The 13,275-nt window shown below is 38.8% G+C and overlaps 1 long non-coding RNA gene across 1 annotated transcript in view; it reads right to left on the reverse strand.

Moving 5' to 3' along the window:
- Window positions 1-502: 502 nt before the first annotated feature.
- Window positions 503-13,275, reverse strand: part of LOC143647396 (uncharacterized) — a 74,807-nt gene continuing 62,034 nt past the window's right edge. Inside the window, exons 3-5 of the long non-coding RNA XR_013158030.1 lie at window positions 2,074-2,182; window positions 904-1,021; window positions 503-595 (exon numbers count right to left, since the gene is read on the reverse strand). This is a non-coding gene — a long non-coding RNA (uncharacterized LOC143647396). The remainder of the gene's footprint in view (window positions 596-903; window positions 1,022-2,073; window positions 2,183-13,275) is intronic.

The following is a 13,275-nucleotide window of genomic DNA, read 5'->3' on the forward strand; positions in this document are numbered from 1 at the left end:
AAAAGGCCAGAAGATATATTGAAAGTTAAAAAAGAACGGGTGTCTGAATATAAATCACTTTTCTTAGGTTATCATGAAGAACCAATTTTTAGTTAATAAAATCAGAATTTTAGAATTTGAGTAAACTAAAATTCACTTGCCCCAACATGCTTAGTTTACAGATATAAAAACAAATGATCAGCTGAAACTATCATTTGAATATAGAATTTATTTCATAAATACAGTTTCTATTTGAGCTATCCTCTTGATAATTTTTAGGTTTTTTATTACAATTCCTTCCATACAGTTTCTATTCGAGCTATCCTCTTGATAATTTTTAGGTTTTTGTTTATTACAATTCCTTCCTTATATAATTCTGCTGAGGTTCCCCCCCACAAAAAAATCCTGTATTCTTTAAAGCACAGTTTTGTTTTGTTTTTTTGCCTTAAGAAAAGGTGTTGCCATATCAGAAATAAAGCATTGAAATTCAAGTTATTTGAAAGACTGTACTATGTAAAAATACCATGAGGCATTAATTTGTCAAATATTTCTTGTACATCTCTGTAGCAGACATTCGGTCTATTGCCTCCAGCCCACAGTGAAGGAAATCAGACACCTGAACAAATATATAAGTAGTTTTAATACAATATGGTTAGGGCTATGATATAGGTATATGAATATTTGAACAATAGTAGAAGTAAAACATCTAGAAAACCCAGAAATAATATAATCTGGAAGATTCCACGGCCACATTTATGAAGAACGGGATTGACAAGCCACTTTTATTGCCTTGACCCAAATTAAGATGACGAAATAGATGCTTTAAATGAAATGATGAAGCGAAGTGGTAAGAAATAAAGATTGGAAAGAAGTTTTCACCTCAGAAACCGTAGTTTTTAGGTTGGAGTACTAAAATGAAGATACCTCAAGGTAGAAATAAGCTGTGAGCAACACGGCACTTCACATGCATCAGGAGAAATTATGCGGGCTGCTGGGCAAGTGGCACTGAGGAGACCTGGTGTCTTCTGTAGAGGAGCTCAGTCTTAAGGGAGAGCAGATATGTAAATAGATACATATTACATAAGTGCTACAATATCTAAAGCATGAAAGGCTGGGGGTTTTTTGTTCGCTTGTTTTTCCCATGAATCTGTATCCATTGGCTGAGTTAATTACCTTGTGCAATATAAAAGAAAAGGAGGGCAGTAATGAAGAGCAGATGTCCACACCATGGAACTAGGGAGCAGTCCCTGGGTAGCCAGCAGAATCCCTACCCTATTGTCTGCTCTGAATTGGGGCTAATCTGGCAGGTGTGAATTTGCATACAAGTAACCAATTCAGGTAGGCACAGGTCAGCACCTGAGTCCACAAACACAGGTGGTTGGGCAGCATTTTTGAAAACTTAGCTACTAAATTACAGTGTCCTGTTCCTGCCTTCCAGATACCCCCATTTGTTCATCTGGCTTTATTTTCTATTCTTCTTAAAGGGAACCTGGAATGTAAAGCCATGAAATCCAAATAAAGCTCATTCCCTGCTCTAGTGGTTCTCCAGTCTTGAGTTTGTTCACATGCGAATTCCTGAGACCACTGCACATCTATTAGATTAAATCCACTGGGAATGGACTTGGGCAATGCATATTTTTGTCAGGTACCCCAAGGGATTCCGATACAGGTGGTTTAAACGCTTTGCTAAATCAGATACAATTAGGTGTTTTGAGCTAAGAGTGAGATGGTAAAATGTTTCAGCCATGTCTTGTAAAAAAGATTATTTATAGTTTTAAATTGTCATTAATATGACCATTCATTCTTATTATACAAATTCACAAATAAGGAATTATATAGTGTACAAGTGCCATTCTCTGCTTCATTCCATTCCCTCCATGCCACCTCCCACACCAGAGGTAAGCATTCTTAATTTTGGGTCCTTCCAAACCTGTTTCTATGCAATTATGTATCTATAAGTATGATACAATTAAATCGTACTTAGTTTTAATTTTACAGAAACTGGACGGTATCTCTTCAGTCAGCATTCTCTTATCTGCTGTATAATGCTCCATTACAGATATACCATAATTTGTTCAATTACCCAAGAAGTACCTTTAGGTTGTTTCTTTCTCTCTTATTGCTACCGCAGATAGTTTTTCAGTGAAAGATCTTTATGTATGCTTCTTTTCCAAATATGCAAGAATTTCTTTGGGATAGTCACCTGGAAGTAGAATTTTGGAGTCAAAAAGTATACCCTTTGAAAATATTGCTTGCTTTCCAACACACCTACTAATTTATGCTACTCTTTTATCGCTGACTGACACTAGATAGTCTCTCTTGCTTTTTTTTTATCACTAGCATTTCAATCTACTCAATTTATTTTGACATTGGTTCCTCCTATTATTTATTTATTTTTAATCCATATGTTTTACTCATCTGTCCATAAGGTAGATGAAAGAAGCGTAGGACACAAGGTTTTCACGATCTCACAGTCACGTTGTGACAGCTATATCATTATACAGTCATGTGCAAGCAACATGGCTACTGGAACACAGCTCTGCATTTTTAGGCAGTTCCCTCCAGCCTCTCTGTTCAAGGTGATATGTGTTTAATGCGTAAGAATAACCTCCAGGGTAACCTTTCCACTCTGTTTGGAATCTCTCAGCTGTTGATACTTTGTCTCATTTCTCTTCCCCCTTTTGGTTGAGAAGTTTTTCAATCCCTTGGTGCCAAGTCCCAGCTCATTCTAGGATTTCTGCCCCACATTGCCAGAAAGGTTCATACACCTGGGAGTCGTGTCCCACGTAGAGAGGGGGAGGGCAGTGAGTTTGCTTGTGTTGATTGAGGGAGAGATGGCCCGACGCGTCTTGCCTACGGATCCTCAGCCTCCATGGCTTTGCCTCTGAAGTTATTTTTCCTCCAGTGTGTCCGTTCTCTTAGCCCCCCAGTCCAAACTGGCAGCGGCTCTGTCTATACAGGTCCCACAGCACTGTCGTTGGCTTTCTATGCAGTAGCCTTGGATCATGCCCATCAGACATAAGGAATTTCCACAAATCCTTCCTGGAGAACTCCGTGTCCGGTCTTGGCTTTCTCTGAGATTTTGGCTGACTGGTTCCGTGTTTGGTTAAATCCTCATGTGGGGCACTATTCTCTGGGGTCTCCCCTCCTGGAAGCCCAGAATTTTCCAGAGCCTTAGTTTCTGGTTTCTTTGTACCCAGGAGTTCAGTTCTCATCTTATCTCTTTCCTGTCACACTCACTGTGAGCTGCGAGGAGAAACCAGGCTGCACTTTCCATGTTGAATTTGGAGATCTCCTCTGCTAAATTTCCAAGTTCATGCCTTTGAAAATCTGCCTTCCAGCCAAAGCCACTGGTCAATTTTACCAGATTATCTGCTGTTTTAAAACAAGGATTGCCTTCTTTGCAGTTTGCGGTAACACGCGTGCCTCCTCTCTGTCTAAGGCCTCCTCACCGGTTTCTTCGGAGTCCACATTTCTACCAACAGTCTCTTCAGACATTCTAGGCCTTCTCTGTCAGGCGCTTCTGTTCTAGTTTGCTAGCTGCTGGAATGCAATAGACCAGAAACAGAATGGCTTTTCAAAGGGGAATTGAATAAGTTGCTAGTTCACAGTTCTAAGGCCAAGAAAATGTTGCAGTTAAAACAAGTCAATAGACATGTCCAATCTAAGGCATCCAGGGAAAGATACCTTGGTTCAAGAAGGCTGATATAGTTCAGGATTTCTCTGTCAAGTAAGAAGGCACGTGGTGAACAGAGGCAAGGTTTCTCTCTCATCTGGAAAGGCACATGGCAAATACAGCGTTATCTTTGAGCTTTGTCTCCTGGCCTCCTGTTTGATGAAGCTCCCTGGAAGGCATCTATTTTCCTTGTTCATCTCCAAAGGTCGCTGGCTGGTGGACTCTCTGATTCTCCTAGCTATGTCATTCTCTGCTCTCTCAGTATCTCATGGCTTTCTCTCTTGTCAGTCTTACTCTTTCCAAAGTCCTTCTTTTAAAGTCCAGTGAAACCAATCAAGACCCACCTGGAATGGGTGGAGATGGCAGCACTTATCAAGTTTTATACCCAGACAGACTGAGTCACATTTCCATGGAGGTAAGCTAATTAAAGTTTCCAACATACAGTGCTGAATAGGGATTAGAAGAAACCGTTGTTCCCACAAGGTTGATTAATATTAAACCATGGCTTTTCTCGGGTACGTAAATATTTTCAACCCAGCGCACTCTTACAGTCCTTTTTGTTTCTTTGGTGTCAGTATAATGTCCCTTTTTCATTTTTGATTATAATTATTTGTTTTCTCTCTTTTTTTCTTTATCAGTCTAGTCAAGGTTTGTCCAATTTATTGCTCTTCTCAAAGAACCACCTGGCTTTGTTGATTCTCCCTATTGTTTTTTTAATATCACTTAGCTCCACTCTAATTTTTGTTATTTTTTTCCTTCTTCACTATTTTGGTTTAGTTTTTTCTTCTTTTTTTAGCTCTTTTAGTTTTGAGGTTTAGTCCCTGACTTGAAAATTTTGTTTTCTTTTTTACTGTAAACACTTAAAACTATAAATTTCCCTTCCAGCACTGTCTTTGCTGCATCCCATAGGTTTTAGTGTATTTTATTTTCATTTTCGTTCACCTCATGATATTCCTAATTTCCTCCATGATTTCCTCTTTTCAGTTGTTGAAGAGTAGTTGCTTAATTTCCATGTATTTGTGGATTTTCCATTTCTCCCTCTGTTATTTATTTCTAGCTCCATTTATTTGTGGTCAGAGATTTGTGGTTGGAGGTTCTAGCCAGAGCAATTAGACAAGAAAAAGAAATACAAGACATCAAAATTGGAAAGGAAGAAGTAAAACTATCACTGTTTGTAGATGATATGATATTATATGTCGAAAACCCAGAAAAATCCACAACAAAACTACTAGAGCTAATAAATGAGTACGGCAAAGTAGCAGGTTATAAGATCAACATTCAAAAATCTGTACTGTTTCTATACACTAGCAATGAACAAGCTGAGGGGGGAATCAAGAAATGAATTCCATTTACAATTGCAACTAAAAGAATAAAATACTTAGGAATAAATTTAACTAAAGAGACAAAAGACCTATACAAAGAAAACTACAAAAAACTGTTAAAAGAAATCACAGAAGACCTAAATAGATGGAAGGGCATACCGTGTTCATGGATTGGAAGACTAAATATAGTTAAGATGTCAATTCTACCTAAATTGATTTACAGATTCAATGCAATACCAATCAAAATCCCAACAACTTATTTTTCAGAAATAGAAATACCAATAAGCAAATCTATCTGGAAGGACAGGGCGCCCCGAATTGCTAAAAGTATCTTGAGGAAAAAAAACGAAGCTGGAGGTCTCACGCTGCCGGACTTTAAGGCATATTATGAAGCCACAGTGGTCAAAACAGCATGGTATTGGCATAAAGATATATCGACCAATGGAATTGAATAGAGTGTTCAGATATAGACCCTCTCATCTATGGACATTTGATCTTTGATAAGGCAGTCAAGCCAACTCACCTGGGACAGAACAGTCTCTTCAATAAATGGTGCCTAGAGAACTGGATATCCATATGCAAAAGAATGAAGGAGGGCCCGTATCTCACACCCTATACAAAAGTTAACTCAAAATGGATCAAAGATCTAAACATTAGGTCTAAGACCATAAAACAGTTAGAGGAAAATGTAGGGAGATATATTATGAATCTTACAATTGGAGGCAGTTTTATGGACCTTAAACCTAAAGCAAGAGCACTGAAGAAATAAATAAATAAATGGGAGCTCCTCAAAATTAAACACTTTTGTGCATCAAAGAACTTCATCAAGAAAGTAGAAAGACAGCCTACACAATGGGAGACAATATTTGGAAACGACATATCAGATAAAGGTCTAGTATCCAGAATTTATAAAGAGATTGTTCAACTCAACAACAAAAAGACAGCCAACCCAATTACAAAATGGGAAAAAAACTTGAACAGACACCTCTCAGAAGAGGAAATACAAATGGCCAAAAGGCACATGAAGAGATGCTCAATGTCCCTGGCCATTAGAGAAATGCAAATCAAAACCACAATGAGATATCATCTCACACCCACCAGAATGGCCATTATCAACAAAACAAAAAATGACAAGAGGATGTGGAGAAAGAGGCATGCTTATCCACTGTTGGTGGGAATGTCAAATGGTGCAACCACTGTGGAAGGCAGTTTGGCAGCTCCTCAAAAAGCTGAATGTAGAATTGCCATACGACCCAGCAATACCATTGCTAGGTATCTACTCAAAGGACTTAAGGGCAAAAACACAAACGGACATTTGCACACCAATGTTTATAGCAGCGTTATTTACAATTGCAAAGAGATGGAAACAGCCAAAATGTCCATCAACAGACGAGTGGCTAAACAAACTGGGTATATACATATGATGGAATATTATGCAGCTTTAAGACAGAATAAACTTATGAAGCATGTAATAACATGGATGGACCTAGAGAACATTATGCTGAGTGAGACTAGCCAAAAACTAAAGGACAAATACTGTATGGTCCCACTGATATGAACCGACATTAGAAAATAAACTTGGAATATGTCATTGGTAACAGAGACCATCAGGAGTTAGAAATAGGGTAAGATAATGGGTCGTTGGAGCTGAAGGGATACAGACTGTGCAACAGGACTGGATACAAAAACTCAAAAATGGACAGCACAATACTACCTAATTGTAATGCAATTATGTTAAAACACTGAATGAAGCTGCATCTGAGCTCTAGTTTTTTTTGGTTTTTCATATATTTTTTTTATTTTTTATTCTTTTTTTTCTCTATATTATCATTTTATTTCTTTTTCTGTTGTCTTGCTATTTCTTTTTCTAAATCAATGCAAATGTACTAAGAAATGACGATCATACATCTATGTGATGATATTAAGAATTACTGATTGCATATGTAGAATGGAATGATTTCTAAATGTTGTGTTAGTTAATTTTTTTTAATTAATAAAAAAAAACAGACATTAAGGCAATAACTGTTACGAGAGCAAAGATGGCCATTACACTGATAAAAGGAGTTGTGCCAATTTGAAACTGTTGCGTACCCTAGAAAAGCCATGTTCCTTAATCCTCATTCAATACTGAGGGTGGGATCTCTTTGATTGTTTCCATGGAGATGTAACCCACCCAACTGTGGGTGGTAACTTTCAATTAGGTGATTTGATTAGGTTTCCATGGAGATGTGTCTCCACCCATTCACGACAGAGTTGCTTATTGGAGCCCTTTAAGAGGGACCCATTTCAGAAAAAGCTTTAGTGCCAACAGAGCCCACACAGCCAGAGAGCTTTAGAGATGCAGACAGAAAACGTCCCCAGGGAAGCCTTATGAAATGAGAAGAGAAAGCTAGCAGATGTCATCACGTGCCTTCCCAGCTGACAGAGGTGTTCTGGATTCAATGGCCTTTCTTGAATCAAGGTATCTTTCCCTGAATGCCTTAGTTTGGATATTTTCACAGCCTTAGAACTATCAACTTGCAACTTAATAAATTCTCATTTTTAAAAGCTATACCGTTCCTGGTATATTGCAATCCAGCAGCTTTAACAAACTAAAATGGGTCAATTCAACAAGATGTAATAACGATAAATATATACGCACCAAACAGAAGAGCCCCAAAAAATATGAAGCAAATATTGCCAGATTTGAAGGGAGAGACAGTTCTACATTAATAGCAGGAAATTTTAATACACCGCATTCAATAATGGAAAGAACATCTACACAGAAGACAAATAAGAAAATACAAGACTTGAGTGATACTCTAAATCAATTAGACCTAACAAACATGCAAAGAACACTTCACCCAACAAGAAAAGAATATACATGCTACTCTGGTGCACATGGATCAATCTCCAGCGCAGGCCAGATCTTAATTCACAAAACAAGTCTCAATAAATCAAAAAATACTGAAGTCTCAATAAATTAAAAATATATATATATCTCTTGTTTTTTTGAACTAATCTGATGAGTGGAAATGGCTCTTAGAATTTTAGTCTGCATTTTCCTGGTCATTACTAGGCTGAGGTTCTTTTTAGAAGTTTATGAGTCATCTTTATTATTTCTGTGGATTGACTGCCCAAATCCTTTGCCCATTTTCCCATTTGTCTGTGTTATTTCCTATTGATTTATGGGCATTTAAAACCTGGGCAGTAATTGTATTTGTGATATAGTGAGAAAAATAGTAAGAGAACCAATAATAATATTAAATATGTGATGGGAGTATAAATATGAAACCAATATTATAAACAGTATTTCACTTTATCTATTTGTCTTATTATTTTGTTTCTGATGCCATTGTCATATAGAGCTGTTTTCTAATGTTTTTTTCTGGTTAAATCTGTTCCTTGGTGTCTCTATGGGCTGTGGATGCTCTTACCTCCTCTGCTGTGTCTGGACGTCTTGTGAGGGGTAGGAGTGGGACTTACTGGGGTGGAAGAGGAAGGAGAGAGTAAAAATGCAAGGCTTTTAGCTTCACTAACTTGGCGATCAGTGGTGCCATTAACTGAAATAGGGGTTCAAGGAAAAGAGATAATTTGAGAAGGAGGGGGATTGAGTTTTGTGAAGGACATTTTTTTTTACTTCCTCTTCCCTTTTTTTTAAATTGTGAAATATTATATATATATAAAAGCAATAAATTTTAAAGTACATTATAACAAGTAGTTATAGAACAGATTTCAGAGTTTAGTATGGGTTATAGTTCCACAATTTTAGGTTTTTCCTTCTAGCTGCTCCAAGATATTGGAGACTAAAAGAAATATCAATATGATGATTCAGCAATCATGCTCATTTGTTAAGTCCTATCTTCTCTCTTATAAGTCCTCCTTATCCTTTGGTCTTTCTCCCAATCCTTAGGGGTATTTGAACTATGCCCATTCTAACTTTTTCATCTTGGAAAGGGCTGTCAATGATATGGGACAGGAGGGCGGAAATATTGTTATTCTGGAAAGGCTGCCCCGCTGGGTTTCAGCACTTATCTGGCCTAGGAACCCATCTTGAGGTTGAAGGTTTCTGGAAATTAATCATAGCGCACGGAACTTTTGTAGAATCTCAGATAGAGCCCTAAGTATTCTTTCGGGTTGGCAGGAATATTTTGGTTGAGTTTGGCAAACCATGGTAATTAGCGGTATCTAGCTGAAGCTCGCATAAGAGGAGCCTCCAGAATAACCTCTTGACTCTTTTTGAACTCCCTTAGGCACTGATACCTTATTTTGTTACATTTCTTTCCCCCATTTGGTCAGGCAGACATTGTTGACCCAAGGGTGCCAGAGCCAGGCTCATCCCCGGGGGTCACATCCCACATTGCCAGGCATGTGGGGGATATTTTGAGTTTGAGATTCCTAGAGAACATCTCTATCAAGATGACCAGTAGAAAGTTGGAAATACACCCATCACTCACCAGACATGTAATCTTTTTTTTTTCTATATGTGACTGAACAATTTTTTTGTTCTTCTTTTATTTTATTTTTAACTTCTTTTATTGTATAGTGTAACATGTATACAAAGCAAAAAAATAAAAAAGCAATAGGTTTCAAAGCACTCTTCAGCAAGTGGTTACAGGACAGATCTCAGAGTTTGTCATGGGCTACCATACAATCCTCTCAGATTTTTTCCTCTAGCTGCTCCAGAATATAGAAGGCTCGAGGGCTTGAATATTTTTTTATCACAATCAACTTTTTTTCCTTCTTTTTTTTTTGTGAAAAATAATGCACATACATAAAAGCTATAAATTTCAAAGCATAGCACCACAATTAGTTGTAGGACATATTTCAGACTTTGACATGGGTTACAAGTTCACAATTTTAAGTTTTTACTTCTAGCTGCTCTAAGATACTGGAGACTAAAAGATACATCAATATAATGATTCAACATTCATATTCATTTTGTAAAACCTATCTTCTCTGTATAACTCCACCATCACCTTTGATCTTTCCATCCCTCTCTTTAGGGGTGTTTGGGCTATGGCCATTCTAACTTTTTCATGTTGGAAGGGGCTGTCACTAATATAGGGTAGGGAGATGGAACTATCTGATGTTCTTGAGAGGCTGGGCCCTCTAGGTTTCAGGACTTATCTGAACCAGGGACCCATCTGGAGGTTGTAGGTTTCTGGAAAGTTACTCTAGTGCCTGGAACCCTTGTGCAATCTTATAAACTGCCCTAGGTGTTCTTTAGGATTGGCTGGAATGGTTCTGGTTGGGGGTTGGCAGGTTTTGATAGGTAGCAAGGTCTACCTGAAGCTTGCATAAGAGCAAAATCCAGAGTAGCCTCTCGACTCTGAATTCTCTCTGATACTTTCTGAATTACACTTCTTTTCCCCTTTTTGGTTGGGATGGCATTGTTGATCCCATGTTACCACGTCTGGATTCATCCCTGTAAGTCCCCTCCCACATTGCCAGGGAGACTTTCACCCCTGGATGTCACAGACACGTAATGTTATTTTGGGTGTTTGCAGCCCAAGCCAGGTGTTCACAGTCCGGTTTTCCTACATAAGTCCGCTTTCTCCTGCTGACATGAGAATAGAGCCTGGCCACGTGGTCAGTTCAAAGTACATGATATCAAGTTCCTAGAACAGGACTGACTGCCGACTGCACGTGCTTGCTTATACCAGGTCCTTGTCCTTTCACTGCAATGCAGTACTGTATATCGTTTTTAAGTGCCTGATTTTAGTTTGCCAGACAAAAACACACAGTGGGTTGGCTTAACAGCAGGAATTTATTGACTCATGGCTTCAGAAGCTAGACATCCCAAACAAGGTGTCAGCAAAGCCGTATTTTCTCCTTAAATTCTATGTCATTCTGGTGCTGCCTTGCCACAGTCCTGGGGTTCCCTGGCTTGTGTGTCTGCCTCCTGTCACATGGCAATATCTCTTTCTTTGCTTCCGTTCTTTTGGTTTCTACTGGCTTCTTCCCATGTTCTTCTCTTGTTGTTTCTAGTTTCTTCTCTTTATACCTCCAATAATATAAATTGAAACTCACTCTTAATTCAGTAGGACCCTATCTTAACTAAAAATAGCATTTTTAAGAGATTCCATTTACAATGAGTTCACACACACAGGAATACAAATTAAGGTTAATATCAGGTCCATGTTGGGTGCATAATACAATCTGCCACATGCCCCTTAGGGGCAGACACTGTTCCCAAACTCTTTAAGGATTACATCTGTGTTAATCTGCCCAACTTCCAAACAACTGGAAAAAGAGCAAACACTGCTGCAGCGGGTGCCAAGTCCTCCCTGCTTCTGTGCCTTTTACATTTTATGAGTATAGACAGTTTATAACTATCTATAAAATACAAGAATCAACATCTATTATTGATTTACAGCTCAAAACTTTAACAAGCTTTTCGAAAGCCTTGCAGATTTTACACTAAGACACTGAAGCTCAGAGAGGTTAAGTGCCTCATCCAATGTCACACAGCTAATAAAAGAAAAGACCAGGAGTTAAACACAAGGCAGAAAGCAGAAAGTGATGCTTGTATGGTGATGCTAGAAATAGTGTTTAAGTCCAGGACTCAAGAGAGGGGGAGTGGGATGGAAATACAGGCCCGGATTGCCATTGGAGCACTCACGTCTCTTACAAGCCTGGCTTCATGAAACTTTGTGCACAGGGTCCCACACTTAGGAGGTCCCCAACACTTGGTTTAATGCTGTGCTGTCACCATCTTGAAATTTCCAATAATTGCTGAGAATATGGCCCCCCATTTTCCTTTTGTACAAAGCCCCACTAATTATGTGGTTAGTTCTGAGTGACTGAGTTTGCTCAAGGAATGTGAATAAACCAAGTATGACAGCTAGGGAGGGGCAAAATCCTGGTAAAATCAACATGGAAGTGTTGGCAGAGAGAGTTGTCCATAAAAAGGATGTGAAATGACGAGAAAAGCAAGACAAAAACCAATGGGGAGGAATGTGCTAAGGAGTGAGAGAGGAGTTTCAAGAAGGGTGGACCTGTGATGTCACCAGTTGTGGAGGGGTTCAAGAGACTGAAAACCAAAATGATACTTCTGTCTTCTGAGTCGTCAGATAGTGCCAGAGAGAGCAAAATGCAGCTCAGGTATGACAAGGAGGTGAGTAGGAGAAGACTTTCTGATTTCAGGTGAATTTAGTATTGTTCTGAGTCATATTTGGAAGAATAAGCATCTGGGGTGGGGATGCAGTTGGAAGCGTTAGTCCTGTAGAGGAGAAAGGAGAGAAGAAAGAACAGGTGCAGATTAAAAAGTGACAGTGGAAGGTAAAGAACCTGAGAGACTTCCTATGGGGTAACTTCTTTTTTTTTTAAACTCCAGTGACACGGGAACAAGGCCCTAATGTGGAGATAGGAAGAAAAGGGATAAAAGCTAGCATGTGCAATAAGAAAAGGAACCAAACCAGGGATGGCTAATAGAAAAGTCAAGCTTCGGGGCCACATTCTCTCTAAAGTTCATGTCAGACCATATCTAGGATTTTCTTGCACGACTAGTATGAATTCTATGAAGAAAGAGTCGTTTTCACACTCTTGTTCAATTGCCCTACTTTTCAGAATTGGGTACAGAGTGGCATGTCCCCTGATTGCTTTTCCTGTATCCACATCTGAAAATCATCAGAAAGGTAAAGCAGAAAGTATTAGAGTCTCTGCCAATGGCAAAATGATTCCAGGAATTGCTGATATTTTAAATTACTGTTCTTTGGATGTGTCCATTATTATGCAAGCCTACTAGACCGCTAGGCATTCTCACATGCAGTCTCTTACTTAATCCTTTCAAGACCTCTATATCATTCCTAATGATACAGATGAGGATACTGAAACTCCAGGAATTGAGTGTCACAGCGAGAGTTAGGGTACAAACTGAGACCGACACCTCTGTGGTCACTGCCACTTTACCTACCACATACATTAAACAGGAACTCCGGGCTGGGGGTGCAAGTGTAGTTCAGTGGTGAATTCTTGCCGGCCATGCGGGAGACCTGGGTTCAATTCCCAGCCCATGTAGTTCCCCAAAACAAACAAAAAATCCAACAAATGGTGCTGCAATAACAGGGTGCTCACATGGAGAAAGAATGCAATGTGGTCCCTGTGATATAGCATACCAAAAAGAACAAAAAAACAACATTCAAAGGGAATTCAGGGCTTACTGCAATTTTGCACAATTGATCCCACCTGATTTTCATAAAGTATGCCCAATTTACAGATAAGGAAACTGAGGTTTAATGTGATTTGCCCAAAGTTTCCCAGTTTGTGAGTGAATCTAGTTCTTTCCTAAATTCATTTTCTGGAAAGAGCATTAAA

The sequence above is a fragment of the Tamandua tetradactyla genome, chromosome 9 (genome assembly GCF_023851605.1).
Source record: "Tamandua tetradactyla isolate mTamTet1 chromosome 9, mTamTet1.pri, whole genome shotgun sequence".
In the NCBI taxonomy this organism is placed as follows: Eukaryota; Metazoa; Chordata; class Mammalia; order Pilosa; family Myrmecophagidae; genus Tamandua; species Tamandua tetradactyla.